Below are 23,354 nucleotides of genomic sequence, written 5' to 3' on the forward strand. Positions count from 1 at the left end.
GAGCAGTGTAATGCAAGTGTACATAGTGCTGCAATGTCACAAGTTCACAACAATACTTAATGCATCAATCAGTAATATGTAGTCAGAAAATGTGAAGTTGAACATATTGCGCAAAAATATGCACAACCTTAACCGCTACAGGACCGCCGCACGCAGGATCGCGTCCTGGCGGCGGCCCTGTTATTCCTCCTGGATGCACCGGCGCGTCCTCTCGCGAGAGGCGAGATTTCCTGTGAACGCGCGCACACAGGCGCGCGCGTTCACAGGATCGGAAGGTAAGCGAGTGGATCTACAGCCTGCCAGCGGCGATCGTTCGCTGGCAGGCTGTAGATGCGATTTTTTTAACCCCTAACAGGTATATTAGACGCTGTTTTGATAACAGCGTCAAATATACCTGCTACCTGGTCCTCTGGTGGTCCCTTTTGCTTGGATCGACCAGCAGAGGACACAGGTAGCTCTGTAAAGTAGCACCAAACACCACTACACTACACTACACCCCCCCTGTCACTTATTAACCCCTTATGAACCCCTGATCACCCCATATAAACTCCCTGATCACCCCCCAGTCATTGATCACCCCCCTGTAAGGCTCCATTCAGACGTCCGTATGTGTTTTACGGATCCACGCATCTATGAATCGGATCCACAAGACACATACGGACGTCTGAATGGAGCCTTACAGGGGGGTGATCAGTGACAGGGGGTGATCAGCCCATATAGACTCCCTGATCACTTCCCTGTCATTGATCACCCCCCTGTCATTGATCACCCCCCTGTAAGGCTCCATTCAGAGGTCCGTATGTGTTTTGCGGATCCACGCATCCATTGATCGGATCCGCAAAAAACATACGGACGTCAGAATGGAGCCTTACAGGAGGGTGATCAGGGAGTCTATATGGGATGATCATCCCCCTGTAAGGCTCCATTCAGACGTCCATATGTGTTTTACGGATCCACGCATCCATGGATCGGATCCGCAAAACACATACGGACGACTGAATGGAGCCTTACAGGGGGGTGATCACCCCCCTGTCATTGATCACCCCCCTGTAAGGCTCCATTCAGACGTCCGTATGTGTTCTACAGATCCACGCATCCATGGATGGGATCCGTAAAACACATACGGACGACTGAATGGAGCCTTACAGGGGGGTGATTACCCCCCTGTCATTGATCACCCCCCTGTAAGGCTCCATTCAGACGTCTGTATGTGTTTTGCGGATCCGATCCATGGATCCGCAAAACACCTACGGATGTCTGAATGGAGCTTGACAGGGGGTGATCACCCCATATACACTCCCTGATCACCTCCCTGTCATTGATCACCCCACTGTCATTGATCACCCCCCTGTAAGGCTCCATTCAGACGTCCGTATGTGTTTTACGGATCCACGCATCCATGGATCGGATCCGCAAAACACATACGGACTTCTGATTGGAGCCTTACAGGGGGGTGATCAATGACAGGGTGGTGATCACCTCATATAGACTTCCTGATCACCCCCCTGTCATTGATCACCCCCCTGTAAGGCTCCATTCAGACATATTTTTTTGGCACAAGTTAGCGGAAATTGATTTTTAATTTATTTATTTTTTTCTTACAAAGTCTCATATTCCACTAACTTGTGTCAAAAAATAAAATCTCACATGAACCATACCCCTCACGGAATCCAAATGCGTAAAATTTTTTAGACATTTATATTCCAGACTTCTTCTCACGCTTTAGGGCCCCTAAAATGCCAGGGCAGTATAAATACCCCACATGTGACCCCATTTCGGAAAGAAGACACCCCAAGGTATTCCGTGAGGGGAATATTGAGTCCATGAAAGATTTAAATTTTTGTCCCAAGTTAGCGGAAAGGGAGACTTTGTGATAAAAAACAAAAAAACAATTTCCGCTAACTTGTGCCAAAAAAACTAAAATTCTATGAACTCGCCATGCCCCTCATTGAATACCTTGGGGTGTCTTCTTTCCAAAATGGGGTCACATGTGGGGTATTTATACTGCCCTGGCTTTTTAGGGGCCCTAAAGCGTGAGAAGAAGTCTGGAATCCAAATGTCTAAAAATGCCCTCCTAAAAGGAATTTGGGCCCCTTTGCGCATCTAGGCTGCAAAAAAGTGTCACACATGTGGTATCACCGTACTCAGGAGAAGTTGGGGAATGTGTTTTGGGGTGTCATTTTTTGCAGCCTAGGTGGGCAAAGGGGCCCACATTCCAAAAGAGCACCTTTCGGATTTCACAGACCATTTTTTACAGATTTTGATTTCAAACTACTTCTCACGCATTTGGGCCCCTAAAATGCCAGGGCAGTATAACTACCCCACAAGTGACCCCATTTTGGAAAGAAGACACCCCAAGATATTCCGTGAGGGGCATGGCGAGTTCATATCATTTTTTAATTTTTGTCACAAGTTAGCGGAAAATGATGATTTATTTTTTATTTTATTTTTTCTTACAAAGTCTCATATTCCACCAACTTGTGACAAAAAATAAAAACTTCCATCAACTCACTATGCCCATCACGAAATACCTTGGGGTGTCTTCTTTCCAAAATGGGGTCACTTGTGGGGTAGTTATACTGCCCTGGCATTTTAGGGGCCCAAATGCGTGCGAAGTAGTTTGAAATCAAAATGTGTAAAAAATGGCCTGTGAAATCCGAAAGGTGCTCTTTGGAATGTGGGCCCCTTTGCCCACCTAGGCTGCAAAAAAGTGTCACACATGTGGTATCGCCGTACTTAGGAGAAGTTGGGGAATGTGTTTTGGTGTGTCATTTTACATATACCCATGCTGAGTGAGATAAATATCTCGGCAAAAGACAACTTTTCCCATTTTTTTATACAAAGTTGGCATTTGACCAAGATATTTCTCTCACCCAGCATGGGTATATGTAAAATGACACCCCAAAACACATTCCCCAACTTCTCCTAAGTACGGCGATACCACATGTGTAACACTTTTTTGCAGCCTAGGTGGGCAAAGGGGCCCACATTCCAAAGAGCACCTTTTGGATTTCACAGGCCATTTTTTACACATTTTGATTTCAAACTACTTTGCATGCATTTGGGCCCCTAAAATGCCAGGGCAGTATAACTAACCCACAAGTGACCCCATTTTGGAAAGAAGACACCCCAAGGTATTTCATGATGGGCATAGTGAGTTCATGGAAGTTTTTATTTTTTGTCACAAGTTAGTGGGATATAAGATTTTGTAAGAAACAAAATTTTTTAAAAATCATTATTTTCCGCTAACTTGTGACAAAAAATAAAATAAAAAGTTCTATGAACTCACTATGCCCATCAGCGAATACCTTAGGGTGTCTACTTTCCGAAATGGGGTCATTTGTGGGTTTTTTCTACTGTCTGGGCATTGTAGAACCTCAGGAAACATGACAGGTTCTCAGAAAGTCAGAGCTGCTTCAAAAAGCGGAAATTCACATTTTTGTACCATAGTTTGTAAACGCTATAACTTTTACCCAAACCCTTTTTTTTTTTTACCCAAACATATTTTTTTTTTTATCAAAGACATGTAGAGCAATAAATTTAGAGAAAAATTTATATATGGATGTTGTTTTTTTTTTTTAATTTTACAACTGAAAGTGAAAAATGTCATTTTTTTGAAAAAATTTTGTTAAATTTCGATTAATAACAAAAAAAGTAAAAATGTCAGCAGCAATGAAATACCACCAAATGAAAGCTCTATTAGTGAGAAGAAAAGGAGGTAAAATTCATTTGGGTGGTAGGGGGGCTGAGGTGGTTAATTGCTGATTTGCGCAATACGAATATATTGGAGCAATCTATCTATTCTGCATATAAAGCTATTGTAATGTTCTGCTGTGCCAACCATTTTCTCCCGTCTCAGGAAACTTCTAGCAGCTTGAAAAATGTAGTAAAACTGACCCACGCGCATTACACAAATATCACATTGCCGATTTTTGCAATAAAAAAAATAATCGCGAATTCTCTAATTCAATTTATGACGGATAATCACCCAAATATTTGTGAAATATTGTGAATTCGAATATTGCCCCTGCTGCTCATTACTATGCCTGATGCATCAGATTCGATCATCCATGCTGCCTCACCCAAACCTTGACAAAAGAGACTGGTTTCTTTTGGCTTCCTGCTTCAGCTACTATTCTGATGCTGCCACATATCTGATGCCAAGTGCTCCTTCTTACACCCACCATCATCAGCGGGGTACTGTTATTGCCATCCACCTCCCCACTCGGTCACCGGGTCACTCTGTGTTCTCTTGATGCTGCTGCCACCTCACCACTCAGGTCTCCTCATGCTGCTGCTGCCACCTCCACACTATGTCGCCTTGCCAGTCTGTGGCCTCCTCATACTGCTGCTGCTACCTCCACACTATGTCACTTTGCCAGTCTGCGGCCTCCTCATGCTGCTGCTGCCACCTCCAAACTATGTCACCTTGCCAGTCTGTGGCCTCCTCATGCTGCTGCTGCTGCTGCCATCTCTACAATGAGTCACTTTTCCAGTATGTATCCTCCTCATGCTGTTGCTAACTCAACACTATGTCACCTTGCTAGTCTGTGGCCTCCTTATGCTGCTTCTGCCACTTCCACACCATGTCACCTTGCAAGTCGGTGGCTTCCTCATGCTGCTGCTGCCACCTCTACACTTTTTCACTTTGCGAGTCTTTGGCCTCCTCATGCTGCTGTCACCTCCACACTATGTCACCTTACCAGTCTGTGGCCTAGTCATGCTGCTGCTGCCACCTCCACACTATGTCACCTTGCCAGTCTGTGGCCTAATCATGTTGCTGCTGCTGCCACCTCCACACTATGTCACCTTGCCAGTCTGTGGCCTAATCATGTTGCTGCTGCTGCCACCTCCACACTATGTCACCTTGCCACTCTGTGGCCTCCTCATGCTGCTGCTAACTCAACACTATGTCACTGGGCCACTCTGTGGCTTTCTCAGGCTGCTACCACCTCCACACTTTGTAAATGGGCCACTCTGTGGTCTCCTCATGTTGCTGCTACCTCAACACTATGTCATTGGGCCACTCTGTGGACTTATCAAGCTGTTTTCCCCCCTATTCCACGCCATGACTGGGCCACTATTTTGCCTTTTTGGCCTGGTTAACATCATCATTTATTTGACCCTTCTGATCTGTAAGAAGGAAGGAAAAAAAACACGCACAACGGATCCTCTCTGTGTAACAGCTGTAGGCCAGGCCTTACAGAATTGGCTTATGATTTGGTAGCCAAAAGCAGGAGCGGGTACAAAACACAGAAGACATGCAAATATTCCATTCACGTGTCATCTCTGTTTTGAATCCACTCCTGTTTTTTTGGGCTTTAGCAATACTGATGGATTACTGACCAAATGCTGACCGAGTGAAGGTGAATGCTCAACAGACAGGATCCATTTTTTGGGGGTTATTGTTCTGACGGATCAATGGAAGGGAAAAATAATCAGTAAAGTCAACACAAACTTACTACTGACACCCTCTCCACTCTGTCAGGGGGGCTTTACTTGTATAAGAATTTAATAGAACCGGTTCCTTAGACATCTATGTGGAATCAGCTGACATCGGTGTAAAAGGAATGCGCTCTTTCACGCTACAGTAGGATCTTGGGGCTCTGCACGGTTCTTTATACCTAGCGCTAACATCGACCTGTACAGCTGAGTTCACACTTGAGTTATTTGGTCTGTTTTGGCCCTGTAACTGCCCAAATAAATGAAGTGTGCAGTGATTCTAAGAGCGACACCTGTCATGTGCGTGTCATACTGACTCACAGTATTGTTTCACTACCACAGCAGACTCCCTATGCTTGTTACTGCAAGGCACAATGTTCTACACCACTATACAGGCTCTCTGCAGCCAGTAAATTGCTGTTTTTAATGTGATTTGCTGCAAATAAATTTGAATGGAATCAAATCTTTTCGGAAAATTCTGCAAACCGGCCGAATCAAATTTTTTAGGAATTCGCTCATCTCTAGTCAAGAATTTGGCATGGGGAAGGGGAGGGGGATTAAATGTTTGCCTCAGGTAGCAGGAAGGCTATGGGCTACCCTGCCCCTGGCCACAAAGTTCTGAGGGAAGGGGGGCCCAAGCTGAACTCTTGCACCAGGGCCATGAGTCTTTAGCTATGCCCCCTGGCTGCTACTATTTCCACAGGGAGTCACTCACTTTTAATGTGTAGCATATTCCAGTAAACCGTTCTCCTTTAAATTTTGCATTATTTATCCACAGTACATAACACAGAAACGTGAATCAGTTTGCGCTGCAGCACCATCTGATCAGCATACAACCACATCTTAACAATTTGACTCATTAGCATTTTGATTGAACAATACTAAGTTTTCCAGTCTGAAATATGCATGTGAATAATTTACACTAAATGGAAATGTGAAAAGGTTGAATTATCAGTGTCATTACTAAGAAAGATCTTCTGACAACTGTTATAAGCCATGTCATTTACCCAAATAGCAAAATTGAATACATAAGCAATGGAATAGTCCTATTTTTATCTAATTTATGGAACAGATTCCGCATGTATATGTATATCAGAACTGCCGATTGCAGTAAACATTTTAATGTGTAGCACAAGATTATCTGGAGAATTTCTGAGTTGTTTTTTTTCTTTCTTAAATCAGTTTTATTTAACAAATTTGAAACAACAATTCAGATAATATACAAAGGGAAATTGGAGGGTTGTTTCCATATGTACAGGATATATGTTGAGAAGTGTCTGTACCTCATCGCAGTTATGACTGGAGAGGTGGTTGCGCATGCGTGGCTCTCTCCTTTTGCTGCTATGAGAGCTCCTAAAATAGCCAAGATGGGTCCCAACTCAGGTATACTGTAGATATCATTTGGCCATACAATAAATGTCACATGGGAATAATCCTTTAGGCCACTTTCACATGGTCAGTAATTTGTATCAGCAATTGTAAAACAAAGACCAGGAGTGGTGTAAGCTTTGTACTGGGGTGGGCTCCCCAGGATAGTAAAGCCATGAACGAGGAACGCAACTTTGCCCAAACCGTATTTTACTTACATAATAATAAATTTATATACACACAGCCAAGAGACTAAGACCCTTGTGCTGTACAGCGCGCCACCCTCCGGTGGATGCTGGAGGTATAAGTGATAAATTTACCTACTGGCGAGCTCAAATAGACCAGCCAAGCCTTTCCTATTATTAATAGGGATGAGCGAATCGACTTTGGATGACACATCCAAAGTTGATTCGCATAAAACTTTGTTTCAATACTGTACGAAGCGAGCGCTCTGTATAATATTAGAATGTATTGGCTCCGATGAGCCAAAGTTATTACTTCGTGAAGTCTCGCGAGACTTCGTATAATAACTTCTGAAATGTATTTATACTGTAAAAAAACATTTCCCGAACTCGGGTTCGGTTCCAAGTGGTATCTTGGAACTGAACCCAAGTTCAGGAAATGTTATTTTTTTTTAAGTACAAATCAATTTCTGAAGTTATTATGCGAAGTTTCGCGAGACTTCACTTATTAATTGTCACGTACCGGCAGGACAGGTAGTGGATCCTCTGGACCTGAGAGGCGATGGCGCAGGTTGTACTAAAGGACCGGTTCTAAGCAGTTACTGGTCTTCACCAGAGCCCGCCGCAAGGTGGGATGGATTTGCTGCGGCGGTAACTACCAGGTCGTATCCCCTAGTAACAACTCGACCTCTCTGGCAGCTGATAAGGCGTGGTACACAGGGAGAAGGCAAGAGCGTAGTCGAACGTAGCAGAGGTCAGGGCAGGCGGCAAGGTTCAAAGGCGAATAGACGGTAGCAACGGGTTCGGCAACAGGCAAGGCAAACTAACACAGTGGAACGCTTTCTCTGAGGCACAAGGCACAAAGATCCGGCAGGAAGCTGTGGGAGGAGAAGGTTTAAATGGGCAGTGCACAGGTGAAGCCTAATTAAGTCAGCACTGCCTCTCACAAACCTTAACCCTTAATAACCCCTTTGGACCAGGCACCAATCACTGGTGCACTGGCCCTTTGAATCTAAGAGTCCCAGCACGCGTGAGCCCTAGAGAGCGAGGACGCACACGCCGAGACACTGGAGTGCTGCCTGGGGGCATACGCTGTGAGCGCTCCGAGGCCAGCAGGGGACCCGGAGCGCTCAGCGTAACATTAATAACTTCAGCTCATCAGAGCCAATACATTCTAATACTATATGGAGCGCTCGCTCCGTACAGTATTGAAACAAAGTTTTATGCAAATCGACTTTGGATGTTTTATCCGAAGTCGATTCACTCATTCCTAGTTATTATAGAATCAGGAACAATTATTTGGGTGCATGATGTGGCCTAGCCTGCAGTACAGCACAACAGCTTACAATCTTATTACATGCAATAGTATTCCCCCAATAACTGATCAAATACCACGCGCCTATAGTGTTTCTCCTGATAAAACACCAGCCTGGCTTGAATTAGTTGTCATGCTTATCAGCTCTCCCGTGTGAATTGGCACTTTAAAAGTGAAGTCCTTGTGATGAGTAGTTAACAATACTTGTGGCCTGACACAAACAGAAAACCTAACCAACTGACTACAGGCCTGGTCTCAGTCTCTAGGATCCTATGCGCCAAAACTGTAATGAAGTATGTTTATGATTAGTCTTACTGACCCGGGTCTGAGCTTGTATAAGTTGGTGACTGTGGATGGAATAGGGGTTTCTCCAACAAGTGTGCTGTGCCATAGTGTCTGTTGCTTTACTCTTCAGCTCTAATCTTCGTTTCTGGCAGCAATTTCCCTTCCTTTGGACAAGATCAGGGTAATGGACATGATCAGCTCCCCTTGGCAGCAGCGCCGGTCCCTGATGGATGCTCTCACACTTGTATGTCAAGGGATTCTCCTCACACAGCTCCTGTATATGCTTCTCCCAGGCTCATTCTAAGATGTCTGCTGCCTCTCGTCCTTTCCAGGCTTGTGACTCCACCTTGTTTGGGAAGTAGAGCAGTATGAGCAGTGGCAGACAGCTTTTTACCACCACTCAAACCACACATCTGCTTGACAAAGGGTGTATTACCGCCCCACAAAGTTGCATTTGATGCATTCACTTCAGAAGTGGCCATAATAACTTTTTCATTTGCAAACACATTCATGCGTTTTCTTGCTTGATACAAGACTGAAGGCTTTTTGAGGTGTGCACCAATACACAGAGGCTGTGCAACTAGCCAACTTCTATAGTTAAATAGTCTGTGTGTCTCCATGAAAGTTCAAACAGACAAATATTCAATAAAATATTGGGTTTATTAATGTTTTCAAAAGATCCATGTAAACCCAAAACTGAGGATGCTTACGTGTTTCAGGCCCGCAGCCCTCAGACACATGACTAAGGGCTGCAGGCCCTGAAATGCATAGGAGTCAAATGGGTTGGCCACCTTCTGGTTATGTTGAGCAATGTGTTTGTAAGATTACCATATGGCACTTGCTAATATAATAATCATTCATATTCTGCATCATTTTCTATATTTTGTAAGGTATGCCTCTTTGTTGACCATGCCTTTTAGACTGTCCACACAAAGGTCCTGTCCATAAAGTGACTGATGATTCAGGGTCATGCAAATCGCTCAGTCTCCTCCATTTAAATACACTGCACTTACCATTTGCACTTGTACTGGTGGGAATTTAGCTCAGCTTCAGTGTGTTAGAATGGCTGTGTGGCCTGTCTGGTTAAATGATCCTTCATCAGTGGCCATCTTATGGACAAGATCTCTACATGGACAGCAGAGAGGATTTGCCCAAAAAGGGGATGGACCACTAGGCACGTTTCATTTACCAAGTTCTTTGCCTGGTTTAGGCGTAGAAAATTGTCTAAATGTAAGACAGCTTGGAAACGTTCTTACATTTAGAAGTGGCGGTGGATCCGCCGAAGTTATGTAGAGGCCAGCGCCTCTTCATAACTCTGCAGGTCCACCGCCAGTTATAGGGGATATTAAGACCTGAGTCTAAAACGCTGGTCTTAATAAATGACCCCCTATATTAGTAAGTTCTACTTGGTCATCTTACATACACATTGGTCAACAGTAACCAGAAATGGATGTTTGAAATTTTATGTTTGTACCTGCCTGTACTGCCATAAATCTGTACATGCATGCCTGGTGAGCTGGACTTTTGTGTTTTCTACATATGTTACTATGGTAACATACTACAAACAGTACATGTAGTCTGATCTTGTAGTCATAATCTCTTCCATCTGTCCCTTACTTATGCAAATATATATCTATATATATATATATATATATATATATATATATATATATATATGAACTATGAAAGGTGTTATGTGTCATTCTATGAAATATATGAGCACGCTGACAATTTTGGTAAATCACCTTTTCATATAGTAGGAGGTGACATTGTACAAGTATATAGATAGACAGACAGAGAGATAGATAATAGATAGATAGATAGATAGATAATAGATAGATAGATATGAGATAGACAGACAGATAGATAGATAGATAGATATGGGATAGATAGATAGATAGATAGATAGATAGATAGATAATAGATAGATAGATAATAGATAGATAGTACTGTGCAAAAGTTGTAATGCTGCAAAGTAAGAGTGCTTTCAAAAATAGAATTTAACATTTTGAGTGACCAGTCCAGAGCACCTGCTGCCATTTTTTTGCAACCCAGTTGCAAACCCTATGTTTTCATGCATAATTCAATGGGAAGAAGTCAAAGTGATTAAACTGTGCATGAAGTCATAGGAAGTAGGATACAGAAAATTAGCAGTCATTGCTCAGGATTAAAATATTTCCCCATAAAAGAAGACAGTTTGTTTACCAAAGGGTTACAGTGCAGTACAATAATGAGAGTCTGCAGGCAAAAGTGAAACATGGTGCAGTTTTTTTGCAGGGTGGGACTTTATTTCAGCAAATAATGTTGCAGATTTGGTCAGGATTAATGGCACCCTCAATGCTGAGTAGTGTTGGGTGAGCATTCTCGACCGAACAATAATTTTACTCGAACATCGCGATGCTCTGCACATCGTGGTGTTCGGCCGAATACTGCAGGTGCTCAGGCGCGATGCTCGAGCCTCCTCCCCGCAGGCAGCCAATAAACGTGGAGGTAAGTACTGCCATTCACTGTAATGCCGTAGCCATGTTGGCTGCTGGCATTACAGTGATTGGCTGGCCGGAACGCGTCATCGGGTGCTACATAGCACCCGATGACACGTGTTCGGCTCAGTCTTAGTCAGGGAGAGCTGGAGAGCAGAAGTGAGAGATAGTGTAGGGAGTACAATAGGAATATTTTAGTTTTTATACTTGTTATAGACCCAAAAGTCCTTTTAAGGACTATTGTAGTGTGTAGCAGCAATATATATTTTTAGTGCAACCTGCACTAAATTGCTAAAACTTTTTAGAGACCCAAAAGTTCTTTTAAAGACTATAGTTATATTTATGGCAGCAATATATATTTTTAGCACAACCTGCGCTAAATAGCTTGCAATTGTTTGGCTGCTGCAGACAGCGACATTATCTGCGTTACATCTCTAACGTGTGCGCAGCCTAAAGATATTTGTGACATCAAGTGTACTTTTTCTGTAGACAGTGTCCGCTACGGACAGTTGCATTAACTGCGCTACATCTCCTGTATAGCGTTTGCCCATCCTAAATATCTGTGAAATTAATTCAGTGTAATTTTGTATCTGCTGGTGACTTTACTTGCGCTATACCTCCTGTATAACGTTTGTGCATCCTAAATATCAGTGACATTAATTCAGTGTAATTTTTTATTAGCCGCTGGTAACCGACATTACTTGCGCTAAACCTCCTGTATAACATTTGCCTATCCTAAATATCTGTGACATTAATTCAGTGTAATATTTTATAAGGTGGTGGTGACAGCGACATCACTTGTGCTATAACGTTTGTGCATCCTAAATATCAGTGACATTAATTAAATGTAATTTTTTATTAGGCGGTGGTGACAGTGACATTACTTGCGCTTTACCTCCTGTTTAACGTGTGCGCATCCTAAATATTAGTGACATTCATTCAGAGTAATTTTTTATTAGGCGGTGGTGACAGAGACATTACTTGCGCTATACCTCCTGTATAACGTTTGTGCATCCTAAATATCAGTGACATTATTTCAGTGTAATTTTTTAAAAGAAGGTGGTGACTGCGACATCATTTGCGCTATACCTCCTGTTTAATGTGTGCGCATCCTAAATATCAGTGACATTCATTCAGTGTAATTTTTTATTAGGCGGTGGTGACAGCGACATTACTTGCACTATACCTCCTGTATAACGTTTGTGCAACCTAAATATCAGTGACATTAGTTCAGTATAATTTTTTATTAGGCGGTGGTGACAGCGACATTAACTTGCGCTATACCTCCTGTTTAACGCGTGCGCATCCTAAAAATATCTGTGACATTCTGTGTACTTTATTTGCGCATACACTTACAAAACCTGCGCTACTGTACGTGTGACATACTTGCAAGCATATATAATATTAAATATGCGCAAGGCGAGCAGTAAGGGACTGGGGAAGTGGCCGTTCTGCTGATGGTGTACGCCAGGGCTCGACAAATCCCAGGCACCAGGTTGCCATGGTGATCAGGAATTTGGTCCTGGTGCTTGGGTATTTGTCAGCCCATTTTCAAAGGTGCACGGGCGACGGGTGCGGAGCGCCGGAAGAGGGCCCGTTATGTCCGGAGGCAGCAGGAGTGGAGATAAGCGCCTCCATTGTGGAAGCGCTCATCTCCATATTCATCTGTATCGCCGTCCTCAGGACAGCGATACAGATGAATGGTGTGGAGGAGCAGGGGAGAGGGCGTCTCCCTTGCCCGTTCCTCTGATAGGCTACAGACACTATCAGAGGCCGGTGCAGGTGGCACGATGACGTCATTGCGCCGCCTGAGCCGTACAGTGCGGGACACAGGCCGGAAGAGGCCTGCATCGCATCACTGACAGCAGCATAAGGTAAGTATATGAGTTTATTGTTTTTATTATTTAGAGTATACTGTGGCAAGAAGGGGCGGGCACTATGGAGAAGAGGGGAAGCACTATGGGGCCCTATATACTGGCACATTATGGGGGGCACTATTGGGGGCCTATATACTGGCACATTATGGGGGGAACTATGGGGGCCCTATATACTGGCACATTATGGGGGGAACTATGGAGAAGAGGGGAAGGAGCACTATGGAAGGCATCTACTGGGGGTCCCATGTACTGGCATGCATTATTGAGGGGCTCTATGAAGCACTATGGGGGCATCTACTGGGGGCTTTAGGACGCGGCTCCCCCTGGCTCCTAACTTTTTTAGCTGGCTCCTAGATTCCAAGGAAATTTGTCAAGCCCTGGTGTACGCAGAGGCTGTGGCCCTGGGCACGATTAAACTGTGCCTGCTGCCAGAGAACAAGAAACACACTCATCCACGATACCGAGCTTCCTGTCTCAGTTTGCAGGGCGGCACAGGACACCAAGTAATACCACATTTGGATATTCCGAGAAGCTGTTTTCATCGCCATTCCTTAATTTGGGCCTATCGCCAAGCCCGCTTGAAGAAGGACATGAGGAGATCTTGCCCTGATTCCCTGCTCTGGAGCATCGACAGTCAGAAGAAGATGACGGTGGGGAACGGCAATTAGTTTTTCACGAGGTGGATAATGATGATGAGACACAGTTGCCAATAACTTAGGTTATTGTTAGGTCAACAAGTGAGGAGGATGACCAGAGTGAGGAAGTGGAAGAGGAGGTGCTGGACGATGAAGTCACTGAGCCAACCTGAGAAGGTGGTAAGCTGAGCGAGGACAGCAGAACAGAGGGGGAGGAATCCGCAGCACCGCAACAGGCTGGAAGATGCAGTGGGGTGGCAAAAAGTAAAAGGCGGGTCACACCAAACAGACCCGCAACTGTTCCCCGAAGCACCCCCTTGCTGCATCTCCCTTGCCAAGGGGTAGGTGTTCTGTAGTCTGGCGCTTTTTTAAAGAAAGTGCAGACGATAAAGGAATTGTCATTTGAAACCTATACTGTACCAAAATGAGCCGGGGGGTGAACACTAGCAACCTCACCACCACCAGCATGATCCGCCATATGGCATCCAAGCACCCTAACAAGTAGGCTGAAGGCCTGGGTCCACAATCTGGGTCTGTGGGTCACACCATTGCCTCCTCTATACCCCAGACCTCAAACGAAAGCGCAAATACCCAGCCACCCACCCACAGACCATAGCACTAAATGCGCACCTTTCCAAATTGATGACCCTGGAAATGTTGCCATTTTGGCTTGCGGACACTGAGGCTTTCCGCAGCCTGATGGCCGTGGCTGTCCCTCGGTACTCTGTCCCCAGGCGCCGATATTTTTCAAGGTGTGCAGTCCCAGCTTTACACCAGCATATGTCTCGTAACATCACTTGTACTCTGACCAACGCAGTTATTGGGAAGGTCTACTTAACGACAGACACATGGACAAGTGCTTTTGGCCAGGGATGCTACATTTCTCTGACAGCACACTGGGTGAACGTTGTCGAGACTGGGAGCGAGTCATATCCTGGGATGACACAGGTGCTACCGACACCAAGGATTGCGGGCCCTACTTACCCCTTCTCCTCCTCCGCCTCCACTGAATTATCATCTTGCAGCCCCAGTCAGCCATCAGTCAGTAGCTGGAAGAAGTGTAGCACTGCAATGGGAAGCGGCAACAGACCGTGCTTAAACTGATCTGCTTAGGTGACAAACAGCACACCGCCGCAGAGCTGTTGCAGGGGATAAGGGACAAGACTGAGCTGTGGCTCTTGCCACTCAACCTACAGCCAGGCATGGTTGTGTCTGATAATAGCCATAACTTGGTAGCAGCTCTGGAGCTCGGCAGACATTCCATGCCTAGCCCACGTGTTCAACCTACTGGTTCAGCGGTTTCTCAAAACCTACCCCAATTTGCCTGAGCTACTGGTGAAGGTGCGCCGTGTGTGTGCCCATATTCGCAAGTCATTAACTGCTTCTGCCAGTCTGGCAATGCTTCAGCAGCGCTTGCAGTTGCCAGCTTACTGACTGTTGTGCGATGAGAGCATGCACTGAAACTCCACTTTCCATATATTGGCCAGGCTTTGTGAGCAGCAGAGGGCAATAGTGGAATACCAGCTGCAACATGGTCATCGCCTTTCCAGTCAACTTCCTCTCTTCACAAGCGAGGAGTGGGCATTGATGTCTGACCTCTGTGAGGTTTTACGCAACTTTAAGGAATCAACACAGATTGTGAGCGGCGATAACGCTATTATGAGCGTAACAATCCCACTTCTGTGTCTACTCAAACGCTTGCTGCTCACAATTAAGGGGAATGCTTTGCATGTGGAAGAGGTGGAAATGGGGGAAGAAAGTACACAGGGTGATAGCCAGACCACCCTCAGTTCCTCTTCTCAGTGCAAATTGAATGAGGAGGAGGAGGAGCAGGAGACAGTTGCCTCTGCTACAGAGGGTAGTACCCATGGAAGTTTTATTCCATCTGTTCAGCGTGGATGGGTAGAAGAGGAGGAAGAGTATGAGGAGATTGAGAGTCATCCTCCTGATCAGGACAGCAAAGTCTTGTCTGTTGGGACTCTGGCACACATTGCTGACTTTATGTTAGGCTGACTTTCCCGTGACCCTCGTATTTTACAGATTTTGTCCAACACTGATTTCTGGTTGTTCACCCTTCTCGACCATTGCTACAAAGAGAACGTCTCATCTCTCATTCCTGTGGTGGAGAAGAAGAGCAAAATGGTGCAATACCAGAAGGTCCTTGTGAAAAAATTGCTCCAAAAATTTCCAGCTGAAAACGCTGGATGCAAAGAATGTCGTTTCTTGGCCAACCAAGGAGGGGAGATGAGGGGAACACGCAGCCGTTTCTAACAGAGGCAGGGCAACACTCTCCAAGGCCTGGGACAGTTTCATGACACCCCGCCAGCACCCTCAACCTGATGTGCGGCCTAGTGTCACAAGGAGGGAAACATTTTGGAAGATGCTGAAGGAGTACGTAGCAGACCTTGTCAGTGTCATCAGTGATCCCTGTGTGCCTTACAACTATTGGGTGTCCAAGCTGGACACGTGGCACGAACTGACTCTCTATGCCTTGGAGGTGCTGGCCTGCCCTATCACCAGCGTTTTTTCAGAGCGTGTATTTAGTGCTGCTGGGGGCATAATAACTGATAAGCGCATCCGCCTGTCAACTGAAAATGCTGACCAGTTAACTCTTATAAAAATGAACAAGGCCTGGATTGCCCCTGAATTCTGTACTCTACCAGAGGAAAGCTGCTTAACATAAAGGCACTCTAAATGTGGCTTTTATGGTGTATTGAATACACTGTATTCCCATGTACCCCTTCCACCACTAAAAAGGGTATATGGTTCTCCCTTTTCTCATCCTCCTCTTCTATCATATCAACATGCTTATTAGGCTGCCCTCCCTCCTAATATTTTAGAGGGTCAGCTCCGCAGCGGGCCTTCACCCATAATGTTTTAGAGGGTCACCAGCAGGTCCTCACCCATAATGTTTTTGAGGGTCGCCAGCAGGCCCTCAACCATAATGTTAGATGGTCAGCTCAGCAGCAGACCATCACCCCTAAGCTCGGCAGCAGACCCTTTCCCACAAAATGTTTTAGATGGTCAGCTCGGCAAAAGGCCCTCGCCCACAAAATTGTTTAGATGGTCAGATTAGCAGCAGGCCCTCGCCCACAATTTTTTTTACATGGTCAACTCGGCAGCAGGCCCTCGCCCACAACATTTTTTAGATGGTCAGCTCAGCAGCAGGCCCTCACCCCTATCGTTTTAGAAAGGGTTTATTGGAGTGCCGGTTCCTTGTAATTTTTGGCAGTCCTTTCCCACTACCTGAACAATTGTACCACAATATGAATGAGGCCCTCTATTATGTGATATACAGGTTGTATCGGAGTGCCTCTTCCTTGTAATTTTTGGCAGCACTTGCACTTTATATACAAGTCAATATACAGAAAAGAATGTTTCCTAACAATTTTTACTCTAAAATCGATTTTATCTTCGGTTTGGTGCATATTATTGTCAGTCTGTAAAAGTGGAGTTCTACTCGGACAACATTGTTCCCAGAAGCGACCTGGGAGTCCAAGATGCATCCAGACATCCTCCCCATGCTATTTCTGAACCATTTCAGTGGTGTTTCCATCAATTTCTGACCTTTTCCTATGAACCTTTTCAGAGCATGGGGTGCCTGGTTCAATGCTCGAGTTCTCCCATTGAATTCCATTGTGCCTTCAGAACTGCCTTAATTCTACGTGGCATTGATTCAACAAGGTGCTGATAGCATTCTTTAGAAATGTTGGCCCCATATTGATAGGATAGCATCTTGCAGTTGACAGAGATTTAAGGGATGCACATCCAGGGCACGAAGCTCTCGTTTCACCACATCCCAAAGATGCTCTATTGGGTTGAGATCTGGTGACTGTGGGGGCCATTTTAGTACAGTGAACTCATTGTCATGTTCAAGAAACCAATTTGAAATTATTCGAGCTTTGTGACATGGTGCATTATCCTGCTGGAAGCAGCCATCAGAGGATGGATACATGGTGGTCATGAAGGGAAGGACATGGTCAGAAACAATGCTCAGGTAGCCCGTGGCATTTAAACGATGGCCAATAGGCACTAAGGGGCCTAAAGTGTGCCCAGAAAACATCCCCCACACCATTACACCACCACCACCAGCCTGCACAGTGGTAACAAGGCATGATGGATACATGTTCTCATTCTGTTTACGCCAAATTCAGACTCTACCATTTGAATGTCTCAACAGAAATCGAGACTCATCAGACCAGGCAACATTTTTCCAGTCTTCAACAGTCCAATTTTGGTGAGCTCGTGCAAATTGTAGCCTCTTTTTCCTATTTGTAGTGGAGCTGAGTGGTACCCGGTGGGGTCTTCTGCTGTTGTAGCCCACCTTTCTTTCCCATTCTGACATTCAGTTTGGAGTTCAGGAGATTGTCTTGACCAGGACCACAACCCTACATGCATTGAAGCAACTGCCATGTGATTGGTTGACTAGATAATCGCTGTGGCGAAACCAACCTCGCCACAGTGTTTTGGAGGGGGCTGTTTGCCAGCCTCTTGCCTCAGGATTGTGGCCCATACTAACTTTAAAGGAGAAGACAGACCGGCCGCACAGCTTAAATCTGTCTTTGGAATTGTATTTTATGTTATTATGCTTTCGGTTAAATTGTATGTTATGTGAGGGTACCCAGATAGCTAATAGTATTGTATTCGTGTATTCTGAGTGCCATTCACCTAATGATATGCACTCAGACTTGAGCTATCTGGGGATATGTTAAATGTCTGTGTTTGCTGTGGGGGTGTGACATTTTGTGTTTGGGTGGTGATTCCTGTCCTGTTGTCTCCACATGTGTATTGGTGATTTCCCTTTGTCCTGAGAGATAATTGGATTGCTCCTCGGGTGTCGCCAGGGCAGAGAGGAGGAAACCATGATGCATTGTGGGGATGTGTTGTGTCTGTGTGTTGCAGTCTCCCTTCTGGTCCCCTAGGGGCGTGGCCACCAGATGGGGACCTGCATAAATACGGGTGGGTAGCCCTCAATAAAGAGTTCCTGTTTTATCCTTCATCATGTTGAGACTGGTGTTTGGATAACTGATCAAAACTGGGGGATTGCTATACGCTGAAGATTTGCTATACTCCCCTGGCATAACTACTAGCTCTTGTAAGAGCTGTTCCTGCTCTCTGGCTGTAGGAGAGGTTCACCCACTGGAGCCCGGAGCCTTGTCGTAGGTCCAGCGTGGGTGGAGGACGGTGAGACCCCAACCAAGCTGCGGCGGTTCGTGGGGTCTGCATTGCGTACGGTGTCAAGTGGAGTGCTTGGAGTCCTCAGAAAGCACTAGGAGCATCTATGGATGGAGGTACCTGGTCGGGGTGCTAGGAGATCCGTTACAATCGCATTAATGAGAAATAGAACAGGTGTTCCTAATAATTCTTTAGGTGAGTGTGTGTGTATATATATACATATATATATATATATATAGATGAAACACGGACAGCACTCCAGATAAAATACAGTGGTGTTTATTCACCCATGTAGATGGCAATGTTTCGGCTCATACAAGAGCCTTTTTCGGCTCTTGTATGAGCCGAAACGTTGCCATCTACATGGGTGAATAAACACCACTATCTTTTATCTGGAGTGCTGTCCGTGTTTCATCTTTATTTGACGGGGTAAGCTGCTACATCCCTGGACCTAGCACCCTTCTTGTGTTTTTTTCCGGTGCCGCCATCATTTTTCTTTTTCTATATATATATATATATATATATATATATACATACATACAGATAAATACATACATACACACACAAATCTCTCTCTCATTCTTCTACTGAATCAGAATGTTTTAAAAAATGTGGGTTAAATTTCAATATTAGCAAAAATTTGCTCTTCTCTAACATATATACATTTAATTTTTATTATTTTGTAAATCCACTTTTGGCTTTCAACGCTGCCTGAATCCTTCATGTCTCAACCGAAATCTGTTCCCAGGTCTCTTCTAACACGTTCCTAATGTTGGTGCCTACTGCTCGACTCACTTGGGTACGAATTTAGCTTTTTCTTCAACTCTACCCACAAGTGTTCGATAGGGTTGAAGTCTGGGGACTGTGGAGGCTAATCCAGCACCTCTACTTCATTGTCATTGAACCATTTGTTTGCTAATCTCTATGTATGCTTCATGTCGTTGTCCTGCGTCAACACTATGTTGTCCTTTTCATACCCATAGTGTACAAAGTAATTAATCTTGTAGGATACTCACATATAGCTCAGCATTGAGACCACTATCGATCCTGGTCAAGTATCCAACACCTTTGGCTGTGAAACAACCCCATATCAGGCTTCCTCCACCAAACTTGACAGTTCCTTTAATTTCTTCATCCGTTACCCTTTTCCCTTGTTTCTTCCAGACCCATTTGCACCCATAAGAGCCCAGTCTATTGACTTTGGTCTCATCGCTTCTACTGTCCACTGTTTGTACTTTTTTGCAAACTTGAGATGACGCTTCTTATGACGATATTGAAGTCGAGGCTTCTTCACCTTTTTCAGGCCACCATTACAGACTTGTGTAGTGCACATTGTGCTGTGGTTGCATGGACGTCTGTGATCTCCCTATTACAGAACATAGGAGCCACCTCCACTGCCATGTTTGTCACGGCAGAACTGATAGACCTTGTGATTAGATGACTCGTTGACTCTGATATTGTGCCTGGATGTCCACCTCTTGGCTTTGGAATGAATGAACTGACTTCATTTCATATTCTTCCAACTGTAATGGCACTCACTTGACGCAGTGTGTCAATTTACTTGGCCGAGTTACTGTTATCGATGAGCTGGATGATGCTGTTTCTCTTTTTTTGGGAAATCTTCTTCATGGCTGCTTCTGGATTCGAACAAGTGACCTTTCAGTTGGGAATTAACCTAATAACACACTGATATATTCGGGAATCTGAGCACAGGTTGTGATTTGTAGTATATAGGGATGAGCGAACTCGAACTGTATAGTTCGGGTTCGTACCGAATTTTGGGGTGTCCGTGACACGGACCCGAACCCGGACATTTTCGTAAAAGTCCGGATTCGGGTTCGGTGTTCGTCGCTTTCTTGGCGCTTTTGTGACGCTTTCTTGGCGCTTTTTGAAAGGCTGCAAAGCAGCCAATCAACAAGCGTCATACTACTTGCCCCAAGAGGCCGTCACAGCCATGCCTACTATTGGCATGGCTGTGATTGGCCAGAGCACCATGTGACCCAGCCTCTATTTAAGCTGGAGTCACATAGCGCCGCCCGTCACTCTGCTCTGATTAGCGTAGGGAGAGGTTGCGGATGCGACAGTAGGGCGAGATTAGGCAGATTAACTCCTCCAAAGGACTTCACTTGATTAATCGATCGATCTGCAGCTGTGCATCATTGAGCTGCTGAAATTCAAATGCTCACTCACTGTTTTTAGGCTGCCCAGACCGTTTGTCAGTCACTTTTTTCTGGGGTGATCGGCGGCCATTTTGTGTCTTGTGCGGTGCTGCGACCAAGTGCATTTAACCCTCAATGGTGTGGTTGTTTTTTGGCTAAAGCCTACATCAGGGTGAAGCTGTCACACCAAGTGCATTTAACCAGCAATAGTCTGTTCATTTTTTGGCCATATACTAAATCAGGGGCAAGCTGCGCCTGTCACCAAGTGCATTTAACCCTCAATGGTGTGGATGTTTTTTGGCTAAAGCCTACATCAGGGTGAAGCTGTCACACCAAGTGCATTTAACCAGCAATAGTCTGTTTATTTTTTGGCCATATACTACATCAGGGGCAAGCTGCGCCCGTCACCAAGTGCATTTAACCCTCAGTAGTGTGGTTCGTCAAGCTGTGACACCAAGTGCATTTAACCAGCAATAGTCTGTTCATTTTTTGGCCATATACTACATCAGGGGCAAGCTGCGCCCGTCACCAAGTGCATTTAACCCTCAGTAGTGTGGTTGGTCAAGCTATCACACAAAGTGCATTTAACCAGCAATAGTCTGTTCATTTTTTGGCCATATACTAAATCAGGGGCAAGCTGCGCCCGTCACCAAGTGCATTTAACCAGCAATAGTCTGTTCATTTTTTGGCCATATACTACATCAGGGGCAAGCTGCGCCCGTCACCAAGTGCATTTAACCCTCAGTAGTGTGGTTGGTCAAGCTATCACACCAAGTGCATTTAACCAGCAATAGTCTGTTCATTTTTTGGCCATATACTACATCAGGGGCAAGCTGCGCCCGTCACCAAGTGCATTTAACCAGCAATAGTGTGGTTATTTTTTGGCCATATCCCAGTCTAATTCTGTCACTAAATCCATACCGGTCACCCAGCGCCTAAATACTAGGCCTCAAATTTATATCCCGCTAAATCTCTCGTTACCGCTGTCCTGTTGTGGCTGGGAAAGTTATTTAGTGTCCGTCAAAGCACATTTTTTGTTCTGGGTTGAAGTACAATTCCCAATTTAGCAATTTCATAATTTTGTGGTTCCTGCTATATCAGAGCTATTTGAAATCTATCCCTAAAAGGGTATATAATATTCAAGGTGCACATAGGGTCATTCAGAATAACTTCACACACACGCTACTGTGCATTTCCAAGTCTAATTCTGTCGCTAAATCCATACCGGTCACCCAGCGCCTAAATACTAGGCCTCAAATTTATATCCCGCTAAATCTCTCGTTACCGCTGTCCTGTTGTGGCTGGGAAAGTTATTTAGTGTCCGTCAAAGCACATTTTTTGTTCTGGGTTGAAGTACAATTCCCAATTTAGCAATTTCATAATTTAGTGGTTCCTGCTATATCAGAGCTATTTGAAATCTATCCCTAAAAGGGTATATAATATTCAAGGTGCACATAGGGTCATTCAGAATAACTTCACACACACGCTACTGTGCATTTCCAAGTCTAATTCTGTCGCTAAATCCATACCGGTCACCCAGCGCCTAAATACTAGGCCTCAAATTTATATCCCGCTAAATCATTCGTTACCGCTGTACTGTTGTGGCTGGGAAAGTTATTTAGTGTCCGTCAAAGCACATTTTTTGTTCTGGGTTGAAGTACAATTCCCAATTTAGCAATTTCATAATTTAGTGGTTCCTGCTATATCAGAGATATTTGAAATCTATCCCTAAAAGGGTATATAATATTCAAGGTGCACATAGGGTCATTCAGAATTACTTCACACACACGCTACTGTGCATTTCCAAGTCTAATTCTGTCGCTAAATCCATACCGGTCACCCAGCGCCTAAATACTAGGCCTCAAATTTATATCCCGCTAAATCTCTCGTTACCGCTGTCCTGTTGTGGCTGGGAAAGTTATTTAGTGTCCGTCAAAGCACATTTTTTGTTCTGGGTTGAAGTACAATTCCCAATTTAGCAATTTCATAATTTAGTGGTTCCTGCTATATCAGAGCTATTTGAAATCTATCCCTAAAAGGGTATATAATATTCAAGGTGCACATAGGGTCATTCAGAATAACTTCACACACACGCTACTGTGCATTTCCAAGTCTAATTCTGTCACTAAATCCATACCGGTCACCCAGCGCCTAAATACTAGGCCTCAAATTTATATCCCGCTAAATCTCTCGTTACCGCTGTCCTGTTGTGGCTGGGAAAGTTATTTAGTGTCCGTCAAAGCACATTTTTTGTTCTGGGTTGAAATACAATTCCCAATTTAGCAATTTCATAATTTAGTGGTTTCTGCTATATCAGAGCTATTTGAAATCTATCCCTAAAAGGGTATATAATATTCAAGGTGCACATAGGGTCATTCAGAATAACTTCACACACACGCTACTGTGCATTTCCAAGTCTAATTCTGTTAGTAAATC

Source organism: Bufo gargarizans, chromosome 5 (assembly GCF_014858855.1).
Source record: "Bufo gargarizans isolate SCDJY-AF-19 chromosome 5, ASM1485885v1, whole genome shotgun sequence".
Taxonomy (NCBI): domain Eukaryota; kingdom Metazoa; phylum Chordata; class Amphibia; order Anura; family Bufonidae; genus Bufo; species Bufo gargarizans.